Below are 25214 nucleotides of genomic sequence, written 5' to 3'. Positions count from 1 at the left end.
TTATTAAACTAATGGACTCATTATCACTCACTTAATAGAAGGCTATGACTTAGTTATCAATATAACTTAATCATTTTTAGGACCTAATAATTTTTTTTTTGAGAATTTTATTAAAGAATAGATGAGAAGAAAATATCCAGCCAATTTCAATCCTCCCACTGACTTCACCAAGTCAATTTAAAAAAGATTTACTTAAAGCTGGCATTAGGAGCACCTAAATCAGTCAAACTGATTTACCTAATGACATGGGTGAGCCCTAATCACCAAGTGATCTAATCAAAACCTAATTCACCAAGTTGGCCAGATAAGTGAGATCAGTGGTGGGGATAAGCCTTTAACTCATCAGAGATCGAATCACTGCGAGCAGCTCCCGCTTAAAAACCACTAGTCAAACTGTCAAACTTACCTTAGACACCAATCGGTTCATTAGTTTTAATTTGATCAACTTAGTAAATAGGGTTCCACTGCATAGCCATGAATTAAGTCCATCTTGGTCTAGTTAAAGACATGGACCCATTCAACTACAACTATTGGAGTTGAGTCTAGAGTATCTTTGACCTAATCTAATTCAACTTTTGATTAGATTTGATCAATTACTCTAATTTAGTCTATTTCTTTAAGCTAACCTTAGGTCTAACCCAATTGTGGACCTAATCCATCTAACCCATTGACCCATAAGTTTATGCAATTGTCATAGGTCTTAATTCATAATTCTAGACCAACTAGACAACACTTAATTCTTTTAATTAAGTATTTGGGCTGATGGGTCAGGGTTTGGCATTTCAAAAATAATTTTCAAATTTGAAAGGTTTTATTTTCTATTCACCAAATATGTTGACTTATTACACAAATATATCAGCACATTTCATAAATAGAAATCCTATTGCTAATTATAAAATAAAAAATAACTCAATCAAAATAAATCATGAATATTCCTTTCGCTGCTTCATCTGCATGGGATATAATCACATCGGTACCCCTACCGTCATAGGAGACCCCATCGAATGGGAAGAGAGGGCCTTTAAACCCTACTTTTCTCCTATGATCGGACGGCCATGGCAACCAACCCAATTTGATTACTTGCTACTTGGATCAAGTATATCTAAATATACCAATTTCAAAATTTAAATTTCAAATTTCAAATTTAAATTTTAAATTTTAAATTTTGAATTTCAAATTTCAAATAAATTTTAAATTTCAAATTTTTGAATTTCAAATTTTGAATTTCAAATTTGAATTTTTAATTTTGAATTTCAAGTTTGAAATTTCAATCAAATTTCAAATTTTAAATTTTGAATTTCAAATTTTTAAATTTTGAATTTTAAATTTTAAATTTCAAAATTTAAATTTCAAATTTTTGAATTTTGAATTTCGAACAACTTTAAAAATTTAAATTTTAAATTTTAAATTTCAAATTTCAAATTTAAACTTTTAGATTACAACTTAATCTATGCATGTAAATATATATATCATATCTAAGAACCCGCTTTGATACCATTTGTGGGAAAAATTCAGTGCAGGGGTAAAATGATAATTTTAAAATTTTTTTAAAATCACTATTTTACAGTAAAAATTATTAATTAATCTAATTAATTAATAAAAATTTATCCTACACTAGGATCTAAATATGATATATAGCATACATGCATTTAAATTTGAAATTCGAATGGAACAGTAAATACTTTACTGTAATGTGTTCAGAACACAATACCTTTATGCGGGTAGTAGATTGCCACAATCTGATCATCAACAGGAGAGTCTGATCATCACGATGTAGCCACATAGTATGTCTGGCCTCTGCAGATCATCCACATGAAGCTCCCGGTCTGATCGACTCCTCACGAGTGCTAGCTCATTGTAGAGCCCTTTCGACGGTCGATGCTGATCGAACTCCTTCGATCAATAACTATCGATTCTTTAGATGCTCCAGATCATCAACAGACATGCTTGAGAGGATGTTGAAGATCTTTCTAAAATTTGGTGGGCTCACGACACTCGTAGCTCACCTTCTCACTTCTCAAACTCCAGGCTAAAACCCTGAAGAACTCACTGAAACCCTGCGCATACTTTTTCTTTCTTTTCTTTCTTTTTCTCTCGGAAGGATATAGACCTTCACCTTGCACACAAGGATTTCTCACGCCTAGATTTTCTCTCCAAAATTTTTCTTGCACACGTCCGACTCTTCTCCTCCTTTTAAAACAATGTCAAACATCTTATCCACGTGAGAGGATAAGGATGAGTAATTACACATTTGAATTCAAATCAAATTTTGAATTCAAATGGAAATCAATTTATCCCTATCCACTAAGGGCGTGAGAAGAGGAGGGCATGGCTTAATTTGTGCATGAGTGATTTCATGAGAAACATTTTCTCGTGTAATAAATGGGTGCTAAAAGAGGATAAGGTCAAGGCGCTAAGATTGGTTGCTCATGCAAATTCAAACTTTGTTTTGAATTTGAATGGCCAACTAATCATCCTTATCCACTCATTTGGTGCATTAAAGTAGAACATCAAGAGGGCTTTGCATGAGGAAAAATTCATGAGAACTTCCTTCTCGTGAATTCAAATGGGCGCAGTGGAAGTGAGGTGGCACAGGGAGAATGGGTCAAGGTGGTTTCATTATTTAAACCAACCTAATTGAACCAAATAAGTTAGGCCCAATTAGACTAATTTAAATCTAACTTAATTAGGCTTAATTAGGCTCAATAAAATCCTAATCAAATTAGGAATTGATTAAGCCCAACCCCTGATCAAATTAGAGACCAAACCATCTCGATGATTAGGTCAACTCTTAACCTAATCGGGTCAAACCCAACTGAATCCAATTCAATTGGATTTGATCTAAAAATAATTACTCAATCAAATTGAGTTAATTAGTGATCAAATCACTAATTAAATCTCTCATAAATATTGAGTCCAAATTTGATGGGTAATCGGGCATTAGAATTCATCGATATGTAACCCTGATCGAAGAGCCCCAAACCAGTGGGACTCTTGACCTCGGTACCCAAAATGTGTGGGACTCATGATCAGAGAATCCTGATTCTCAATCACAGAGTCCCAGACACGTAGGACTCATAATCCATGAGCATTAGGACTCTTCATTATCCATCAGATTAGATAAGAACCTCTAATGTGTGTGACCCCGCAGGTTCGAACCTAAGCCGGTAGCACAGGAACCAATTCCTGTACTAATCGAAGTGACCATCTAGCAATGGTACCTGACATCGGATAGGTCGAATAGTTACAATCGTAACACTCAGAACCTACGTGAATATGGTTACTGTATAATTCATCCTTTTGACCTCTGTGTTTAGGACAACTCAGGGTTAAACTGTCAACCCTGATTAGATCATCCGAATCATGCTCAACTCAAATAGTCCTGTGACTTCTCACAAATACTACCCTGGCCAAGGTTTTGCTAAATTGAAACACGACTGTACATAGCTCCTAAATTACAGTGGTCAATCCCATCTTGACACACGCACCGATAAGTCAAGTACTTGACTACACCCAGCAGCCTTCCGTCATTGAATTAGAAATTCAGGTAGTCCAGTGCCTAAGTGCAATGAGTTGCTTGCAAGTCATCGTGGCGGTCTCAGGTCGGAGGGACATTTATACCCATATTCCATCGGAGTAAATCTTGACAGTAGAAATAGCTTCGGAGTCGGTCACGTTCAGTGCAAATGTACCCTTACATCTCACCTGTATGTCATACCAGTGTCTCCACACTCATTGGTTAAGAGGACAACCAACCTATATGGCACACAACGACCTATGCTTGATAAATATTGTCATCCTTGGTAACAACGTATCATTTGGTGGCGAACAGATTTATGGACTAAACGATAAATCCTCCTTTGTCGAGTCTAAATAGTCCTAAGGACTTCACCACAACATAGGAGTTCATTAGAAGATGAAATATTTTGTGATGAAAAATGCCAAAATAATTTTTATTAATTCATAATTTATGTACATATACAAAAATAAGCACAACCGTCAACAGACTGATGATTGACTTTGGACACTATTCCCAATATTTCATACATGGAAAGTGGTTGTGGATCAAATCAAGGTAGGAATAAGTTTGGATTTCAAATTCTATGAGATAGAGTTTTAGAAATCCAAAACTTTTTTCTTTTTGCACCAAATTTATCCAAATTTTTTTTAAGATTTTTATGACTTTTAGGGCACATATTTTACACCCTTTGCTGGTGGTCCATGCATGAAAATAAGGAGAAGGTGCCCAAGAGTTGGGCGCCCCTTATCTTGCCATGTTTGGATAAGCCTTGACTAGGTATTTGACCTTGATAAAGACTCTATCATATCTCTCTCTATAAAATGAGTTTCTTTATGAAATTTTTGAAAAACATAGAGATTTGAGAGATATTTGGGGTATTAAAAATTAGAGAGAAATACCTTTAGATCATAGAGATATAATAGACACAAGACAGGGTGTCTAGGAGAGAGAAAAGAGAAGAAGAAGAGGGTCTTCTTCTAGGGTTGTTGGTTTCATCTCTTTCCTTCCTCCATCTTGAGTTTTCTGAGAATATCTCAGATCTAAAACTCTTCCTTTTACTTCTTATTTTTGGAAAATCCCAAATCAAGAAGAAGGAGGTACCTAATCAACCATCGAAGAAGGATCAGTACAGTACTAGCATACTATGCTGATTTCCTGAAGCAGGACTTCTGGTCGAGATTCGTGGACTCGTGTGGATGACTTCTAGAGACCGGATGTGTATGTAGTTTACAACATCATTCTCAAGCCCAGATCAGAAAGGTTAGAATGTCTAACTTGCAAGGTAATAGATCTGATCTATTGTTTAATACATACATTAGATGTAGTATAGAAACATGTTGATATGATCAACATGTAGTTCATGCTCTATATATATTTTAATTTTTGATTTAATGCTATATAATAATCATATAATAGGATCTTAGATTTAAAAATTTTCTAGTTTTAGAAAATAAATTTTGATTTATTTTAGTCTTCTGCTGTCTGATCTGGTTTCAAGATCTAACCCTGAAACCCTAGATCTGGTTCCTTCAATTGGTATCAGAGTCCAGGTTGTTTATTACATGATTATTTATACATACTTAGATTATTTCTTAGATTAGATCTAATTTATAATCTAATTATTAAATTTAAAATTAAAATTTTAGATCAATCACGAACTGCAAGATTATCTTGCTGTAAGGTTTACCCCTTACAGTGCAAAGGTTGTCCTAGTTCGTGTAGATCTATCTTTAATCATAAATTTGTTAGATATGATCTAGATTAAATTTATAATTTATTATATTTAAAAGGTATTTAAATCTAAAATAAAATATCTTTGTTAATAATTTTTGTGTAAAGAAATTGTTTAAAGTTAAAATTATTTCAATTACATGAACCTGTTTAGATTAGATCTAAAGTAGTTTCATATTTATTTTACTTGCATCTTGATTATGAATCAAACATGCAATATAGTTGGTAGAATCATATTATAAAATTATTTTATAAATATAAAAATTATTTTTGAAAAGTCGAACCCAACCCTCAATTGGGTTAATGGGTTAGTGGAAATTAGGTCCATTAATTGGGTTAGACCTATGGCTAGATTAAAGATGGACTTAATTAGAGAATTATCTAAATCTAATCAATTGTTGTCTTAGATTAGATCAAGGATTCTCTAGATCAATTACAATAGCTGTAGTTGGTCAAGTCCATATCTTTAACGAGAACCAAATGGACTTGATTCTTGGCTAAGCGGTCTAGCACGAACTGTTAGGTTGATCTAATCGAAACTAATTAAACCAGTTGGTGTCTAAGGTAAACCAGATCGGTGGTTTTTTATTGGGAGCCCGCTTACCTGGCTATTTTTGATGGTGTCTAAGGCAAGCTTTGACCGACCCTCCCACTGAACGAACTTACCTGGCCTCTTGGTGAAATTATATTTTGATCGGATCACTTGACTATTCGAGCTGACCCATGTCAGCTAGGTAAATCAGTGTGACTGATTTAGGTGCTCCTAGACCAGTCCTTTTAATGATCTCCCTTAAGCTGACTTAGTGAAGCCAGTGGGAGGATCATGATAAGCTGGTTCATCTGATCTCATCCTCTAAATCATTTAAATTTTCTAAAATTATTAGGTCCTTAAAATGATAAAGTTATGAAGATAACTGAGTCATAGCCTCCCATTAAGGTGTTTGATAATGAGTCCATTAACTCAATAATCATTGCAGACCCAAAGGCTTGGTGCTTGTTGACTAATGAAATTATCACTCATCATATGATGACTTGAAAGTATCTCTCTAATGGTGGTTAGGTGAGCCAACTAAAGTTGGGCTTAATCATTCGTTGGTTAGATGCACCAAGTATGGTCATGTTAATAGTTGGACCTAACCGGATCCTTATAGTGGAGGCCAAAGCCTACTGATTAAGTTTCTGGGGCAAAATTAAAATTACTAAAAATTATTTAGAAAAATAATTGGTTATGAGCCTACCCTTAGATGTACATGGGTTGGCCAACCAAAGTTGGACTTGTGTGCAGTCTAAGTGGATTCTAGTACCCACTAAGGAATTAGGATAATTCTTCGAATTGGAGGTAGAGGCTACCAATTCGAATAAAATAGTGGGAGAAACTTTTTGATTAAAGTCTAAATCTTTAGGTTTAATAAATCAATTACTAATTAGGTTATGGTTTTTCTTTGAGTAGATATGGCCACTTCCCCATCGCTCCGATCATTGTTGGACAATGATAAGTTGGTGGGACCCAACTTTGATAGCTGGTACCGAAAGTTGAAGATAGTCCTGGAGCATGAACGGATCCTATATGTGATAATGGATCCTACACCTGAGGAGCCAGCTGCCAATGCACGTGGAACAGTCAGAGACACTTATCAAAAGTAGCTCAGTGATTGGACTATGATGCGCTGTATCATGCTGGCTGCCATGAGCGACGAGTTCAATCGCAGATTCGAGATGGCTCAGCCAAAGGACATGCTTCAAGTGTTGGAGGATGCCTTTGGCACACCCGATAACGTGGAGAGGCACAAGACTAGTGTTATCTTCAATGCCAAAATACGGGATGGTGCCCCTGTCACTGATCATGTATCGAGCTGATGGAGCATTTGAGTAAGCTCGGCTTTTCCTTGCGTGAGCAGCTTGGGAAAGATGCAATACTGAACTCGCTGCCCAAGTCTTATTTTCCATTCCTCACTCATTATAGAATGACAAAGTCTGAAGTAAACTACCACGGGTTACTAGGGTTGCTTCAGAACTTTGAGGAGGATCACCAACTCCACAAGGAGTCGGTGAACTTAGTGAGAGGTTCGTCTTCTGGTTCTCGACCCTTTAAAAATGGGAAGAAGAACAAGAAGAAGAAAGTGAAGAAGGTGCAAGTTCAAGTTGGGACATCAGTGTAGGGCCAGACCAGAAAGTTCAAGCTCGATAAGAGTCTATTCTACTGGTAAGCACCCTAGATTAGATAGCATGTCAGATATCTACTTATGGCACTGTAGGCTAGGTCATATAAACAAGAACAAAATAAACAGGTTGACTCAAGAGAAAATCCTCAAAGTCAGTGATTGTGAATCACTTCCAACCTGTGAGTCCTGTCTTCTTGGTAAAATGATCAAGTCACTTTTTATTGAAAAAGATGAGAGCTCTACTGAGCTTTTGGACCTAGTATATACTGATGTATGCGGGCCCATGAGCACAAGTGCTAGAGGTAGATATTTCTACTTCATAATTTTCACGGATGATCTATCCAGATATGGATATGTCTATCTGATGAAACATAAGTCGGATTCATTTGAAATGTTCAAATGATTCCGAAGTGAAGTAGAAAAATAAACTGAGAAGAGTATTAAAACTCTTCGATCTGACCGAGGAGGAGAATATCTTTCTAGTGAGTTTCTCACATATCTAGGAGAGAACGTGATTCTCTCCCAATGGACTCCTCCAAAACACCACAGCATAATGGTGTGTCTGAAAGGAGAAACCGGACTCTGTTAGACATGATCCGATCTATGATGGGTTTTACCAGCTTGCTGATATCTTTCTGGGGATATGCACTCGAATTGGCCTATTATCTGTTGTTGGGTACAATAGTGTTGGGTACAAAATATCCACGGCCGAAGTTCTCAGTGGGATTAGCCCTTGCGGGCTCAGTCCGGACTCCTACGGGAGCTGGGCTTCGCCCCCGACTCCAACGACTACGGACAGACTTCGTCCGGACTCCTACGGGAGCCAACTCTGTCGACAACTTCAACCGCAAGTAGACTCCACCCGGACTCCTACGGGAGCCGGACTCCATCCTCAACATCAACTGCTGGTAAGCCCTGTCCGGACTCCTACGGGAGCCGGACCTCACCTTTTACTTTAATTGCAGGAAGACTCCGCCCGGACTCCTACGGGAGTCGGGCTTCACCCCGACTCCAACGACTGCGGACAGACTTCGTCCGAACTCCTACTGGAGCCGGACTCCGTCGACAACTTCAACCGCAAGTAGACTCCACCCGGACTCCTACGGGAGTCGGGCTCCGTCCTCAACGTCAACTGCTGGTAAGCCCTGTCCGGACTCCTACGGGAGCCGGACCTCGCCTTTGACTTTAATTGCAGGAAGACTCTGCCCGGACTCCTACGGGAGCCGGGCTTCACCCCCGACTCCAACGACTGCGGACAGACTTCGTCCGGACTCCTACGGGAGCCGGACTCCGCCAACAACTTCAACTGCAAGTAGACTCCGCCCGGACTCCTACGGGAGCCAGGCTCCATCCTCAACATCAACTGCTGGTAAGCCCTGTCCGGACTCTTACGGGAGCCGGACCTCGCCTTTGACTTTAATTGCAGGAAGACTCCACCCGGACTCCTACAGGAGCCGGGCTTTGCCCCCGACTCCAACGACTGCGGACAGACTTCGTCCGGACTCCTACGGGAGCCAGACTCTGCCTTTGACTTTAATTGCGGAGTCTAGGAGCCGGACTCCGCCTTTGACTTTAATTGCAGGAAGACTCCGCCCGGACTCCTACGGGAGCCGGGCTTCACCCTCGACTCCAACGACTGCGGACAGACTTCGTCCAGACTCCTACGGGAGCCGGACTCCGCCGACAACTTCAACCGCAAGTAGACTCCGCCCGGACTCCTACGGGAGCCGGACTCCATCCTCAATATCAACTGTTGGTAAGCCCTGTCCGGACTCCTACGGGAGCCGGACCTCGCCTTTGACTTTAATTGCAGGAAGACTCTGCCCGGACTCCTACGGGAGCCGGGCTTCGCCCCCGACTCCAACGACTGCGGACAGACTTCGTCCGGACTCCTACGGGAGCCGGACTCCGCCGACAACTTCAACCGCAAGTAGACTCCACCCAGACTCCTATGGGAGTCGGGCTCCGTCCTCAACATCAACTGCTGGTAAGCCCTGTCCGGACTTTACGGGAGCTGGACCTCGCCTTTGACTTTAATTGCAGGAAGACTCCGCCCGGACTCCTACGGGAGCCGGCTTCGCCCCCGACTCCAACGACTGCGAACAAACTTCGTCCGGACTCCTACGGGAGCCGGACTCCACCGACAACTTCAACCGCAAGTAGACTCCACCCGGACTCCTACGGGAGCCGGGCATCCTCAACATGAACTGCTGGTAAGCCCTGTCCGGACTCCTACGGGAGCCAGACCTCGCCTTTGACTTTAATTGCAGGAAGACTCCGCCCGGACTCCTACGGGAGCCGGGCTTCACCCCCGACTCCAACGACTGCGGACAGACTTCGTCCGGACTCCTACGGGAGCCGGACTCTGCCTTTGACTTTAATTGTAGGAAGACTCCGCCCGGACTCCTACGGGAGCCGGGCTTCGCCCTCGACTCCAACGACTGCGGACAGACTTCGTCCGGACTCCTACGGGAGTCGGACTCCGTTGACAACTTCAACTGCAAGTAGACTCCGCCCGGACTCCTACGGGAGCTAGGCTCCATCCTCAACATCAATCGCCGGTAAGATCCGTCTGGACTCCCACGGGAGCCGGACTTCGCACCTAATTTCAATTGCAGGAGGACTCCGCCTGGACTCCTACGGGAGCCGGGCTCCATTGCCAACTTCAACTGTAGAAGGACACCATCCGAACTCCTACAGGAGCCGGGCTCAGCCCGCAACTTCAACTCCGAGAGGACTCCGCCCGGACTCCTACGGGAGCCGGGCTCCGCCCATGACTCTAACCGCAAGGAGTCTGCCCGGACTCCTACGGGAGCCGGACTTTATTTTTTATTTCAATTGCAGGAAGTTTTCGCCCGGACTCCTACGGGAGCCGAACTCCGTCTACGACCCCCAACGGCAAGAAGACCTCGTCCAAACTCCTACGGGTGCCGGGCCTCGCTATCGACTCCAACCGAACTTCGGCCAACAAGTTTGGATCCCCGGACAAGCCACAGTAACGGACACCACTGCTCCACTCTCTGCGGCAGACCCTGCATAACCCCATTACTCCCTGACAGGCTGTATTAACAGCCATGACCCTGCTCCACTCCCTGCAGCGGATTCTGTGCGAGTCCCCCACTCCCTGACGAGTCACGACAGCGGACGCCGCTCCAGTCCTCGTAACTGATTCCACGTGGCGAACCACGGCGATAGCCACGACCCCACTCCACTACCCTCCGCAATAAATTCCTCCTAACTCTGGGCAGCCCACTACCAGATGGTTACAGGCATCGCTATCAATCTGTTGCCCCCTCCGTCTATAAAAGGAAAACTCCAGATACGTTATTCGATAAGCTCTCATCTTTCATCTAAAAACTCTGCTAAATTCTCCGTTCGAGCACTCCATTCTTGTTGAGGCAAAGAACTGACTTGAGCATCGGAGGGTCTTGCCGGAGCAACCCCACCTCCTGTTTAGACTTCCTTTGCAGGTCCCGGCGGCGACCGCGACTTCCTCGACTCCAACTTCTCCGACGCGAGCGGATTTTTGCACCAACATCTGTTAAATAGGATTTCAAGTAAGTCTGTAATTAAGACTCCATATGAGATATGGACAGGGCGTAAGCCAACACTTTCATACCTTAAGGTTTGGGGGTGCCCGGCCTATGTCAAACGGTTAGTTACAGGTAAACTTGGACCTAGGTCTGACAAATGCACATTCATCAGGTACCCCAAAGAGACCAAAAGATATTTTTTCTACCATGCTGATGAACAAAAGGTGTTCGTCAGCCTTAAGGCAATCTTTTTAGAAAAAGAGTTCCTTGGTGAAGGAACCGTTGCCTCTAAGGTTGAACTTGATGAAGTTCAACAAGTAGAAGGACCGACACCAATAGCTGAACCTGAGTCAGATTTGATTACATCAGATTGGAGCCCAATGTACCTACATCATTAAGGCAATTCGATAGAGTACCACGTTAGTCGGATAGATATTATGATTTTTGGTCCGGGACGATGATCCCATCGAACTCGATAAGAACGATGAGGATCCGATCACCTATATGGATGCAATGCAGAGATCTGATTTCGAGAAATGGCTTGAAGCAATGAAATATGAAATGGAGCCCATGAAGGTCAACGATGTATGGACATTGGTTGACCCACCTGAAGGGGTTAAACCCATTAGGTGTAAATGGGTGTTCAAAAGGAAAAGGGACGCAGATGGAAAGGTGGAGACCTATAAAGCCCATCTGGTTGCCAAGAGGTATCGTCAATGTTATGGTATTGACTATGATGAGATATTTTTCTCTGTGGCAATGCTCAAATCCATTCGGATAATGCTTGCAATAGCTACCCATATGGATTATGAGATCTGGCAAATAGATGTAAAGACAGCTTTCCTGAATGGAGAGCTGATCGAAGAGGTGTATATGATACAACCTGAGGGGTTTACATCCACAGATGAGTCCAAGGTGTGCAAGCTTCAGAGATTCATTTGTGGATTGAAGCAAGCTTCTCAGAGTTGGAACATGCATTTTGATAAAATGATCAAAACATATGGCTTCGTTAAGAATGGAGAAGAGCCTTGCATCTATAAATGGGCAAATGGTCCAGTTGTGGTATTCTTTATCTTATACGTTGATGACATTCTCTTAATCGAGAATGACATCCCCGCACTACAGAGAATAAAAGTTTGGTTATCATCACAGTTCTCCATGAAGGACTTGGGTGAAGCATCCTACATCCTAGGGATGAAGATCTATAGAGATAGATCTAAAAAGATGCTTGGGTTATCCCAGTCCACGTACATAGACACTGTGCTGAAGAGGTTCAGCATGGAGAATTCTAAGAAAGGCTATCTACCGATAGGCCATGGAATTTCTCTCTCTAAGAAGGATTGTCCGATAACTCCTGAGTAGAGTTCCATATGCTTCGGCCATGGGATCTATCATGTATGCCATGACATGTACAAGACCAGATGTGGCATACTCACTAAGAGTAGTGAGTAGATACCAATCTGATCCTGAAGAAAACCACTGAAAATTGGTTAAAGCCATCCTTAAGTATTTGAGAAATACTAAGGACCAATGGTTGGTTTATGGTGAGTCAGATCTGAAACTTGTGGGGTTCACAGACTTCAACTTTCAATCTGACCATGATGACAGCAGAAGCGTGTCGGGTTACATCTTTACTCTGAATGGTGGAGCTATCTACTAGAAGAGTTTCAAGCAGCATACTATGGCAGACTCTGTTTGTGAAGCAGAGTATATCGCAGTATCGGATATCGCGAAGGAAGCTGTGTGGCTAAGAAAATTCATCACCGAGCTCGGAGTAGCACCTTCCCTCGATGGTCCAGTCCTGCTCTACTGCGACAGCACTAGTGTCATAGCTCAGGTGAAGGAACCCAAAGCACACCCGCGGACGAAGCACATTTTACGCTGCTTTTACCTGATCTGAGAGATCGTGGATCGAGGTGACATCGACCTTCAGAAGATCGATGGAAAGAAGAACCTAACCGATCACTTCACTAAAGCTCTGGTGATAAAGGAGTTCGGCAACCACAAGTCGAAGATGGGTATTAGATACTGTGCCAAGTGGCTTTAGGACAAGTTGGAGTTGTTGGAAAATATATCTCAAAAGTCAATCGTCAAGCTGTTGACGATTGAGCAACCAAGTATTGTAATTGATTTATTAATAAATAAAATATATTTTTGATATTTTTATCATAAGCTTTCATCTTCTAATGAACTCCATTGTTATGATGAAGTCTTTAGGACTATTTAAGTTCGATAAAGAGAGGACTTATCGATTAGTCCTTAAAACTGTTCACGACCAAATGATAGGCTATTAATAAGGATGACAGCTTCTATCGAGCATAGGTCGCTGTAGGCCATATGGGTTGGTTGTCCTCTTAATCAAGGAGTGTGGAGACACTAGTATGGCATACAAGTGAGATGTAAGGGTACATCATCATTGAACGTGACCAACTCCAGAGTATTCTGCTATCGAGAATGTCTCGGATAGGATATAGGTATAAGTGTCCCTTAGACTTGAGATCACCTCAGTGACTTGCAAGCAACTCACTGTGCTTTGGTACTGGACTAACTGAATTTTTAATTCAGTGACAGAAGGCTTCTGGACATAGTCAAGTACTTACAAAGTCAGAGTATGATCGAGATGGGATTGACCACTCTAAGAGTTGGAGAAAAATGAGTCACTATATTTCAATTTAGCAAAACCTTGGCCAGGATAATCCATCAGATGAATTTGATATTTTGAAATACAATGTGGACAATCTGATCAGAGTTGACAGTTGAACTCTAAGGTATCCTATGATCATTTTGGTCAAGGAGATAAATTATATGAAAATTATATTCGCATGGGTTCTAAGGATGTTGTTCTACACATTCGACCTATCCGATCATCGGGTATCATTGCTAGATGGTCACTTCGATTGGTACAAAAATTTATTCCTGTACTATTGGCTTAGGTTCGGACCTATGAGGTCACACACATTAGAGCATAGATCGCTGTAGGCCATATGGGTTGGTTGTCCTCTTAATCAAGGAGTGTGGAGACACTAGTATGGCATACAGGTGAGATATAAGGGTACATCATCATTGAACGTGACCAACTCCAGAGTATTCTACTATCGAGAATGTCTCTGATAGGATATAGGTATAAGTGTCCCTTAGACCTGAGATCACCTTAGTGACTTGCAAGCAACTCACTGTGCTTTGGTACTGAACTAACTGAATTTTTAATTCAGTGACAGAAGGCTCCTGGACATAGTCAAGTACTTACAAAGTCAGAGTATGATCGAGATGGGATTGACTACTCCAAGAGTTGGAGAAAAATGAGTCACTGTATTTCAATTTAGCAAAACCTTGGCCAGGATAATCCATCAGATGGATTTGATATTTTGAAATACAATGTGGACAACCTGATCAGAGTTGATAGTTGAACTCTAAGGTATCCTATGATCATTTTGGTCAAGGAGATAAATTATATGAAAATTATATTCGCATGGGTTCTAAGGATGTTGTTCTACACATTCGACCTATCCGATCATCGGGTATCATTGCTAGATGGTCACTTCGATTGGTACAAAATTTATTCCTGTACTATTGGCTTAGGTTCGGACCTATGAGGTCACACACATTAGAGTTCATGATCCGATCGGATGGTTGACCAACGATTAAGACGTGAGGAAAATTCAGTGCAAGGATAAAATGGTAATTTTAAAACTTTTCAAAATCACTATTTTACAGTAAAAATTATTAATTAATCTAATTAATTAATAAGAATTTATCCTATACTAGGATCTAAATATGATATATAGCATGCATGCATTTAAATTTGAAATTCAAATTTGAACAGTAAACACTTTACTGTAATGTGTTCAAAACATAATACCTTTGTGCGGATAGTAGATCGCCGCAATCTGATCATCGTCGATAGAGTCTGATCATCATGATGCAGCCACACAATGTATCTGGCCTCTACAAATCATTCACACGAAGCTCCTGGTCTGATCGACTCCTCACGAGTGCTAGCTCATTGTAGAGCCCTTTCGACGGACGATGTAGATCGAACTCCTTCGATCGATGTCTGTTGATTCTTTGGATGCTCTGGATCATTAACAGACATGCTTGAGATGATGTTGAAGATTTCTCTAAAATTTAATGGGCTCACGACACTCATAGCTCACCTTCTCACTTTCTGAACTCTAAGATAAAACCCTGAAGAACTCACTAAAACCCTGCGCATACTTTTTCTTTCTTTTCTTTCTTTTTCTCTCGAAAGGATATAGACCTTCACCTTGCACACAAGGATTCCTCACACCCAGATTTTCTCTCCAAAATTTTTCTTGCACACGCCCCACTCTTCTCCTCCTTTTAAAACAATGTCAAACGTCTTATCCACGTGAGAGAATAAAGATGAGTAATTGCACATTTGAATTCAAATCAAATTTTGAATTCAAATGGAAACCAATTTATCCCTATCCACTAAGGGCGTGAGAAGAGGAGGGCGTGGCTTAATTTGTGCATGAGTGATTTTATGAGAAAAATTTTCTCGTGTAATAAATGGTGCGCTAAAAGGGGATAAGGTCAAGGCGCTAAGATTGGTTGCTCATTCAAATTCAAACTTTGTTTTGAATTTGAATGGCCAATCAATCATCCTTATCCACTCATTTGGCACATTAAAGTAGGGCATGAGGAGGGCTTTGTGTGAGAAAAAATTCATGAGAACTTCCTTCTCGTGAATTCAAATGGGCGCAGTGGAAGTGAGGTGGTGCAGGGAGAATGGGTCAAGGTGGTTTCATTATTTAAACCAACCTAATTGAACCAAATAAGTTAGGCCCAATTAGACCAATTTAAACCCAACTTAATTAAGTTTAATTAGGTCAATAAAATCCTAATCAAATTAGGAATTGATTAAGCCCAATCTCTGATCAAATCAGGGACCAAACCATCTCGATGATTAGGTCAACTCAACCTAATCGGGTCAAACCCAACTGAATCCAATTCAATTGGACTTGATCCAAAAATAATTACTCAATCAAATTGAGTTAATTAGCAATCAAATTACTAATTAAATCTCTCATAAATATTGAGTCCAAATTGATGGATAATCGGGCATCAGAATTCATCGATATGTAACCCTGATCGAAGAGTCCCAAACTAGTGGGACTCTTGACCCCGGTACCCAAAATGTGTGGGACTCATGATCTGAGAATTTTGATTCTCGATCATAGTGTCCCAGACATGTAGGACTCATAGTTCATGAGCATTAAGACTCTTCATCAGCCATCAGATCAGATAGGAACCTCTAATGTGTGTGACCCCGCAGGTTCGAACCTAAGCCGGTAGCACAGGAACCAATTCCTGTACTAATCGAAGTGACCATCTAGCAATAGTACCGGATGACCGGATAGGTCGAATAGTCGCAATCGCAATACTTAGAACCTACATGAATATGGTTACTGTATAATTCATCCTTTTGACCTCTGTGTTTAGGACGACTCAGGGTTAAACTGTCAACCCTGATTAGATCATCCGAATCGTGCTCAACTCAAACAGTCCTGTGACTCCTCATAAAGACTACCCTGGCCAAGGTTTTGCTAAATTAAAACATAACTGTACATAACTCCTAAATTGGAGTGGTCAATCCCATCTTGACACACGCACCGACAAGTCAAGTACTTGACTACACCCAACAGCCTTCCGTCACTGAATTAGAAATTCAGGTAGTCCAGTGCCTAAGTGTAGTGAGTTGCTTGCAAGTCTCCATGGCAGTCTCAGGTCGGAGAGATATTTATACCCATATTTCATCGGAGTAAATCTTGACAGCAGAAATAGCTCTGGAGTCGGTCATATTCAGTGCAGATGTACCCTTACATCTCACCTTTATGCCATACCAGTATCTCCACATTCATTGGTTAAGAGAACAACCAACCTATATGGCACACAATGACCTATGCTTAATAAACGTTGTCATCCTTGGTAACAATGTATCATTTGGTCACGAACAGATTTAAGGACTAAACGACAAATCCTCTTTTGTCGAGTCTAAATAGTCCTAAGGACTTCACCACAACATAGGAGTTCATTAGAAGATGAAATATTTTGTGATAAAAAATATCAAAATAATTTTTATTAATTCATAATTCATGTACATATACAAAAATAAGCACAACCGTCAACAGGTTGACGATGGGCTTTGGGACACTATTCCCAACAATCTCCCACTTGGCCTAAAGCCAATCGGTGCAGTATCTAATACCCATCTTCGACTTGTAGTCGTCGAACTCCTTCACCGCAATGGCTTTAGTGAATGGATCAGCCAGGTTCTCCTTTCCGTCGATCTTTCGAAAATCGACGTCACCTCGATCCATAATTTTTCAGATGAGATGATAGCAGCGCAGAATATGCTTCGTCCGCTGGTGTGCCTTGGGTTCTTTCGCCTGAGCAATGGCTCCAGAGCTGTCACAGTAGAGCAGAACTGGACCAACAAGGGAGGATGCTACTCCGAGCTCGGTGATGAATTTCCTCAGCCACACCGCTTCTTTGGCAGCATCTGATGCAGCGACATACTCCGCCTCACAAAATGAATCAGCCACTGTGTGTTGCTTGAAACTCTTCCAGCAGATAGCCCCACCATTAAGGGTAAAAATAAATTCCGACACACTTTTGCTGTCATCGTGATCAGACTTGAAACTAGAGTCTGTAAACCCTATAAGTCTCAAGTCTGATTCACAATAAACAAGCCACTGGTCCTTAGTATTTCTTAAATACTTCAGGATGGTTTTAACAACCTTCCAGTGATTCTCTCCTGGATCAGATTGGTATCTACTCACTACCCCTAGTGAGTATGCCACATCTGGTCATGTACATGTCATGGCATACATGATAAATCCCACTATCAAAGTATATGGAATCCTACCCATACACTCTCTCTCTTGAGGTGTTGTCGGACAATCCCTCTTTGAGAGAGAAATTCCATGGCCTATCGATAGATAGCCTTTCTTGGAATTCTCCATGCTGAACCTCTTCAGCATAGTATCTATGTACGTAGACTGGGATAAACCAAGCAACCTTTTAGATCTATCCCTATAGATCCTCATCCCTAGGATATAGGAAGCTTCTCCCAAATCCTTCATGGAGAACTGTGACGACAGCCAAATCTTTAATCCCTATAATGCAGGGACATCATTCTCGATTAAGAGAATATCATCCACATACAATACAAGAAATACCACTACTGGACCATTAGCCCACTTATAAATGCAGGGCTCTTCTCCGTTCTTAACGAAGCCATACATCTTGATCGTCCTATCAAAATGTATGTTCCAACTCCGAGATGCCTGCTTAAGTCCATAAATGGACCTCTATAGTCTGCACACCTTAGACTCATCAGTGGATGTGAATCCTTCAGGTTGTATCATATACACCTCTTCATCCAGCTCTCTGTATACGAAAGCTGTCTTCACATCCATCTGCCAGATTTTATAGTCCAGATGGGCAGCTATCGCAAGCATAATCCAAATAGATTTGAGCATTGCCACAAGAAAAAATATCTCGTCATAGTCTATACCATAACGTTGACGATATCCCTTGGCAACCAGATGGGCTTTATAGGTTTCCACCTTTCCATCTGCGCCCCTCTTCCTCTTGAAGACCCACTTACACCCTATGGGTTTTACTCCTTCGGGTGGGTCAACCAATGTCCATACATCGTTGACCTTCATGGACTCCATTTCAGATTTTATGGCCTCTAGCCATTTCTCAAAGTCGGATCTCTGCATTACATCTATGTAGGTGATCGGATCCTCATCATTTTCATTAAGTTTGATAGGATCGTCGTCCCGAACCAAGAAACCATAGTATATGTCCGATTGACGTGGTACTCTACCAGATCGCCTTAAGGGTGCTTGAATAATGGGCTCCGGATCTAATCTAATCAAATCTGATTCAGGTTCAGCAATTTGTGTCGATTTTTCCACCTATCGAACTTCGTCAAGTTTGACCTTAGAGGCAACAGTCCCTTCACCAAAGAATTTCTTTTCCAAAAAGATTATCTTAAGACTGACAAACACCTTTTGCTCATCAGTCAGGTAGAAATAATACCCTTTGGTCTCTTTTGGGTATCCTATAAAATTACACTTGTCAGACCTAGGTCCTAGCTTGTCCGTAATTAAATGTTTAACATAAGTCAGACACCTCCAAATCTTAAGGTGCGAGAGTACTGGCTTACGTCCTATCCATATCTCATATGGCGTTTTGGTTACAGACTTACTCGAAACTCTATTTAGAAGGTAACAAGCCGATTCGAGCGCATATCTCCAGAGGGAGATCGGTAGACCAGCAAACCCCATCATGGATCGAACCATATCCAACAAGGTCTGATTCCTCCTTTCAGATACACCATTATGCTGTGGTGTTCCAAGAGGAGTCCATTGAGAGAGAATCTCATTCTCCCCAAGATATGTCAGAAACTCATTGGAAAGGTATTCACCACCTCAATCAGATCGAAGAGTTTTAATATACTTTTCAGTTTGTTTTTCTACCTCATTTCGGAATAGTTTGAACATTTCAAACGACTCCGACTTATACTTCATTAAATAGACATACCCATACCTCGATAGATCGTCTGTGAAGGTTATGAAGTAGAAATATCCACCTCTTGCACTTGTGCTCATGGGTCCACATACATCAGAATGTACCAGACCCAAGAGTTCACTGGCTCGCTCACCTTTTTCAGTAAAAGGTGACTTGGTCATTTTACCAAGAAGACAGAACTCACAGGTTAGAAGTGATTCACAATCACCTACTTCAAGAATTCTTTCTTGAGCCAACCTGTTTATCCTGTTCTTATTGATATGACCTAGCCTACAGTGCCAAAGGTAGACTTCTGACACATTATCTATTCTAGGAATTTACCGGAGGTTTGAACTACATTAACAGGTTGTGATAGAAAGTAAATTCCATTATAAAGTTGTCCAATAAACATTGTAACACCATTCAAAATGATATTGTAAATATTTTTTTATTAAAAATTGATAACCGTTCATGGCCAAAAGGCCTACAGAAATAATATTTAATAAAAAGCTTGGATAATAGTGATATTCACTCAAAATTATATTTCGAGAATTGATTACAAGGTTCATGATTCCTAGTGCTAGAACTGGAACTTTGCTTCCATCTCCAACGTTCAGGAACCTCTCACCTTCATCAAATCTCCTACTGACCTGCAGAACCTGCATCGAATTGCAAATATGATAAGGGCTTCCGGTATCCAATACCCAGGCAGTAGTATCACAAATAAAAAAGTTGCAAGGTGTTATCATATAAGTACCTTGCTTCTTCTTTGGCCTGTTCGGGTCTAGTGAGGCAATGTATAGAGGACAGTTCCACTTTCAGTGCCCCTGCTTCTTGCAAAAGAAGCACTCCGCCAGCTCTGGTCGGGCTTGCACTTCTTGGTCTGACCCTGTGCAAACATCCCAGCATGCAGCTGCACCTTCTTATTCTTCTTTTCTTATTCTTCTTCCCTTTCTCAAAGGGTCGACGACCAGAAGAAGATCCTCCCACAACATTCACCGACTCTTTATGGAGCTGGTGATCCTTCTCAAAGTTCTGCAGCAACCCCAAAAGCCGTGGTAGTTCACTGCAGGCTTTGTCATTCGAAAATGAGTAAGGAAGGGAAGGAAGGACTTGGACAGAGAATTAAGGATCGCATCCTTACCGAGCTGCTCGTGCAGGAAAAATCCAGTTTACTTAGGCACTCAATCATTTCGATCATGTACAGTACATGATCAGTGACTGAGGCTCCATCCCTCATCCGAGCATTGAAAATGGCACAACTAGTTTTGTGCCTTTCAACGTCGTCAGGCATGCCAAAAGAGTCGTTCAACATTTGAAGCATCTCCTGTGGCTGGGCATTCTCAAACCTGTGACTGAACTCATCATTTATTGCCGCCAGCATTATGCACCGGACGTTGGTGCGGTCGTTGAGCCATTTCTGGTAAGTATCTCGGACCGTCCCTCTAGCATTCAGGGCTGACTCCTCAGGTGCTGGATCCATTACTACATAAAGGATCCGCTCATGCTCAAGGATGATTTTTAATTTTCGATACCAGCTATCGAAATTAGGTCCCATGAGCTTGTCATTATCTAATAATGATCGGAGCGACATGGTAGTGGCCATAGCTGCATAAAGGAAAACCAGACCTATATTAGTATATAAATTATTAATACTAAAGACTTGGACTTTAGTCTAAAGTTTCTTCCAGTATTTTTACGAATTGGTAGCCTCAACCTCTAATTTGAGGAATTACTTTAATTCCTTAGTGGGTACTAGAATCTACACAGACTACATACGAGCCTAACTTTGGTTGGTCAACCCATGTGCATCTATGGGTAGGTTCATAACCAGTTGTTGCTCTAAACAATTTTTAATAATTAATTTTGCTCCAGAACCTAATCAGTAGGCTTTGGCCTCCACTGAAAAAATCTGGTTAGGTCCAACCATTAACATGATTTGATTTGGTGAATCAGACCAATAAATGATCAAGCCCGACTTTGGTCGGCCAACCTAACCACCATCAAAAAGACTCAAACCAAATTATCATACTATGAATGATAATTCTATTAGTCAATAAGCACCAGGCATTTGGGCCTCCAATGATTATTAAACTAATGGACTCATTATCACTCACTTAATGGGAGGCTATGACTTAGTTATCAATATAACTTAATCATTTTTAGAACCTAATAATTTTTTTTTTGATGATTTTATTAAAGAATAGATGAGAAAAAAATATCCAACCAATTTCAATCCTCCCACTGACTTCACCAAGTCAGATTAAATAGGATTTACTTAAAGCTGACATTAGGAGCACCTAAATCAGTCAAACTAATTTACCTAATGACTTGGGTGAGTCCTAATCACCAAGTGATCTAATCAAAACCTAATTCACCAGGTTGGCCAGGTAAGTGAGATCAGTGGTGGGGATAAGCCATTAACTCATCAGAGATCGAATCACTACGAGTAGCTCTCACTTAAAAACCACTAGTCAAACTGCCAAACTTACCTTAGACACTAACCGGTTCATTAGTTTTAATTTGATCAACTTAGTAAATAGGGTTCCACTGCGTAGCCATGAATTAAGTCCATCTTGGTCTAGTTAAAGACATGGACCCATTCAACTACAACTATTGGAGTTGAGTCTAGAGTATCCTTGACCTAATCTAATTCAACTTTTGATTAGATTTGACCAATTACTCTAATTTAGTCCATTTCTTTAAGCTAACCTTAGGTCTAACCCAATTATGGACCTAATCTTTCTAACCCATTACCCACAAGTTTATGCAATTGTCGTAGATCTTAATTCACAATTCTAGACCTACTAGACAACACTTAATTCTTTTAATTAATATTTGGGCTGATGGGTCAGGATTTGGTATTTCAAAAATAATTTTCAAATTTGAAAGGTTTTATTTTCTATTCACCAAATATGTTGACTTGTTACACAAATATATCAGCACATTTCATAAATAGTAATTCTATTGCTAATTATATAATAAAAAATAACTCAATCAAAATAAATTATGAATATTCCTTTCGCTGCTTCACCTGCATGGGATATAATCGCATCGGCATCCCTATCGTCATAGGAGACCCCATCGAATGGGAAGAGAGGGCCTTTAAACCCTACTTTTCTCCTATGATCGGACGGCCATGGCAACCAACCCAATTCGATTACTTGCTACTTGGATCAAGTATATCTAAATATACCAATTTTAAAATTAAAATTTTAAATTTCAAATTTTAAATTTAAATTTTAAATTTTAAATTTTGAATTTTAAATTTCAAACAAATTTCAAATTTCAAATTTTTGAATTTCAAATTTTGAATTTCAAATTTTGAATTTTAAATTTTGAATTTCAAATTTAAAATTTCAACCAAATTTCAAATTTCAATTTTTGAATTTCAAATTTTTGAATTTTAAATTTCAAATTTCAAATTTCAAAATTCAAATTTCAAAATTTGAATTTTAAAATTTTGAATTTTAAATTTCGAACAACTTTCAAAATTCAAAATTTTAAATTTTAAATTTTAAATTTAAACTTTTAGATTACAACTTAATCTACGCATGCAAATATATATAGCATATCTAAGAACCCGCTCTGATACCATTTGTGGGAAAATTCAGTATAGGGGTAAAATGATAATTTTAAATTTTTTTCAAAATCACTAGTTGATAGTGAAAATTATTAATTAATTTAATTAATTAATAAAAATTTATCCTACACTAGGATCAAAATATGATATATAGCATGCATGTATTTAGATTTGAAATTCAAATTTGAATAGTAAATATTTACTGTAATGTGTTCAAAACACAATACCTTTGTGCGGGTAGTAGATCGTCGCAATCTGATCACAGTCGGGAGAGTCTGATCATCATGATGCAGCCACACAGTATATCTGACCTTTGTGGATCGTCCACACAAAGCTCCCAGTCTGATCGACTCCTCACAAGTGCTAGCTCGTTGTAGAGCCCTTTCGACGGCCGATGCTGATCGAACTCCTTCGATCGATGTCTGCTGATTTTTTAGATACTCTGAATCATCAGCAGACATGCTTGAGAGAATGTTGAAGATCTCTCTAAAATTTGGTGGGCTCACGACACTCATAGCTCACCTTCTCACTTCTTGAACTCTAGGCTGAAACCCTGAAGAACTCATTGAAACCCTGTGCACACTTTTTCTTTCTTTTCTTTCTTTTTCTCTCGAAAGGATATAGACCCTCACCTTACACACAAGGATTTCTCATGCCCAGATTTTCTTCCAAAATTTTTCTTGCACATGCCCCACTCTTCTCCTCCTTTTAAAACAATGTCAAACATCTTATCCATGTGAGAGGATAAAGATGAGTAATTGCATATTTGAATTCAAATCAAATTTTAAATTCAAATGGAAACCAATTTATCCCTATCCACTAAGGATGTGAGAAGAGGAGGGTGTGGTTTAATTTGTGCATGAGTGATTTCATGAGAAACATTTTCTCGTGTAATAAATGGGGTGCTAAAAGAGGATAAGGTCAAGGCGCTAAGATTGGTTACTCATTCAAATTCAAACTTTGTTTTGAATTTGAATGGCCAACCAATCATCCTTATCCACTCATTTGGCACATTAAAGTAGGGCATGAGGAGGGCTTTGTGTGAGAAAAAATTCATGAGAACTTCCTTCTCGGGAATTCAAATGGGCGCAGTGGAAGTGAGGTGGCGCAGGGAGAATGGGTCAAGGTGGTTCATTATTTAAACCAACCTAATTGAACCAAATAAGTTAGGCCCAATTAGACTAATTTAAACCCAACTTAATTAGGCTTAATTAGGCTCAATAAAATCCTAATCAAATTAGAAATTGATTAAGCCCAACCGCTGATCAAATCAGGGACCAAACCATCTCAACGATTAGGTCAACTCTTAACCTAATCGGGTCAAACCCAACTGAATCCAATTCAATTGGACTTGATCCAAAAATAATTACTCAATCAAATTGAGTTAATTAGTGATCAAATCACTAATTAAACCTCTCATAAATATTGAGTCCAAATCTGATGGGTAATCGATTATCAGAATTCATCGATATGTAACCCTGATCGAAGAGTCCCAAACCAGTGGGACTCTTGACCCCGGTACCCAAAATGTGTGGGACTCATGATCAGAGAATCCTGATTCTCGATCATAGAGTCCCAAACACGTAGAACTCATAGTCCATGAGCTTAAGACTCTTCATCAGCCATCAGATCAGATAGGAATCTCTAATGTGTGTGACCCCGCAGGTTTGAACCTAAGCCGGTAGCACAGGAACCAATTCCTGTACTAATCGAAATGACCATCTAGCAATGGTACCCAATGACCGGATAGGTCGAATAGTCACAATCGCAACACTCAGAACCTACGTGAATATGGTTACTGTATAATTCATCCTTTTGACCTCTGTGTTTAGGATGACTCAGGGTTAAACTGTCAACCCTGATTGGATCATCCGAATCGTGCTCAACTTAAATAGTCCTATGACTCCTCACAAAGACTACCCTGGCCAAGGTTTTGCTAAATTGAAATATGACTGTACACAGCTCCTAAACTGGAGTGGTCAATCCCATCTTGACACATGCACCGACAAGTCAAGTACTTGACTACATCCAGCAGCCTTCCGTCACTGAATTAGAAATTCAGGTAGTCCAGTGCCTAAGTGCAGTGAGTTGCTTGCAAATCACTGTGACGGTCTCAGGTCGGAGGGATATTTATACCCATA

This window comes from Elaeis guineensis, chromosome 4 (assembly GCF_000442705.2).
Source record: "Elaeis guineensis isolate ETL-2024a chromosome 4, EG11, whole genome shotgun sequence".
NCBI lineage: Eukaryota > Viridiplantae > Streptophyta > Magnoliopsida > Arecales > Arecaceae > Elaeis > Elaeis guineensis.
This window is presented reverse-complemented; position numbering follows the sequence as displayed.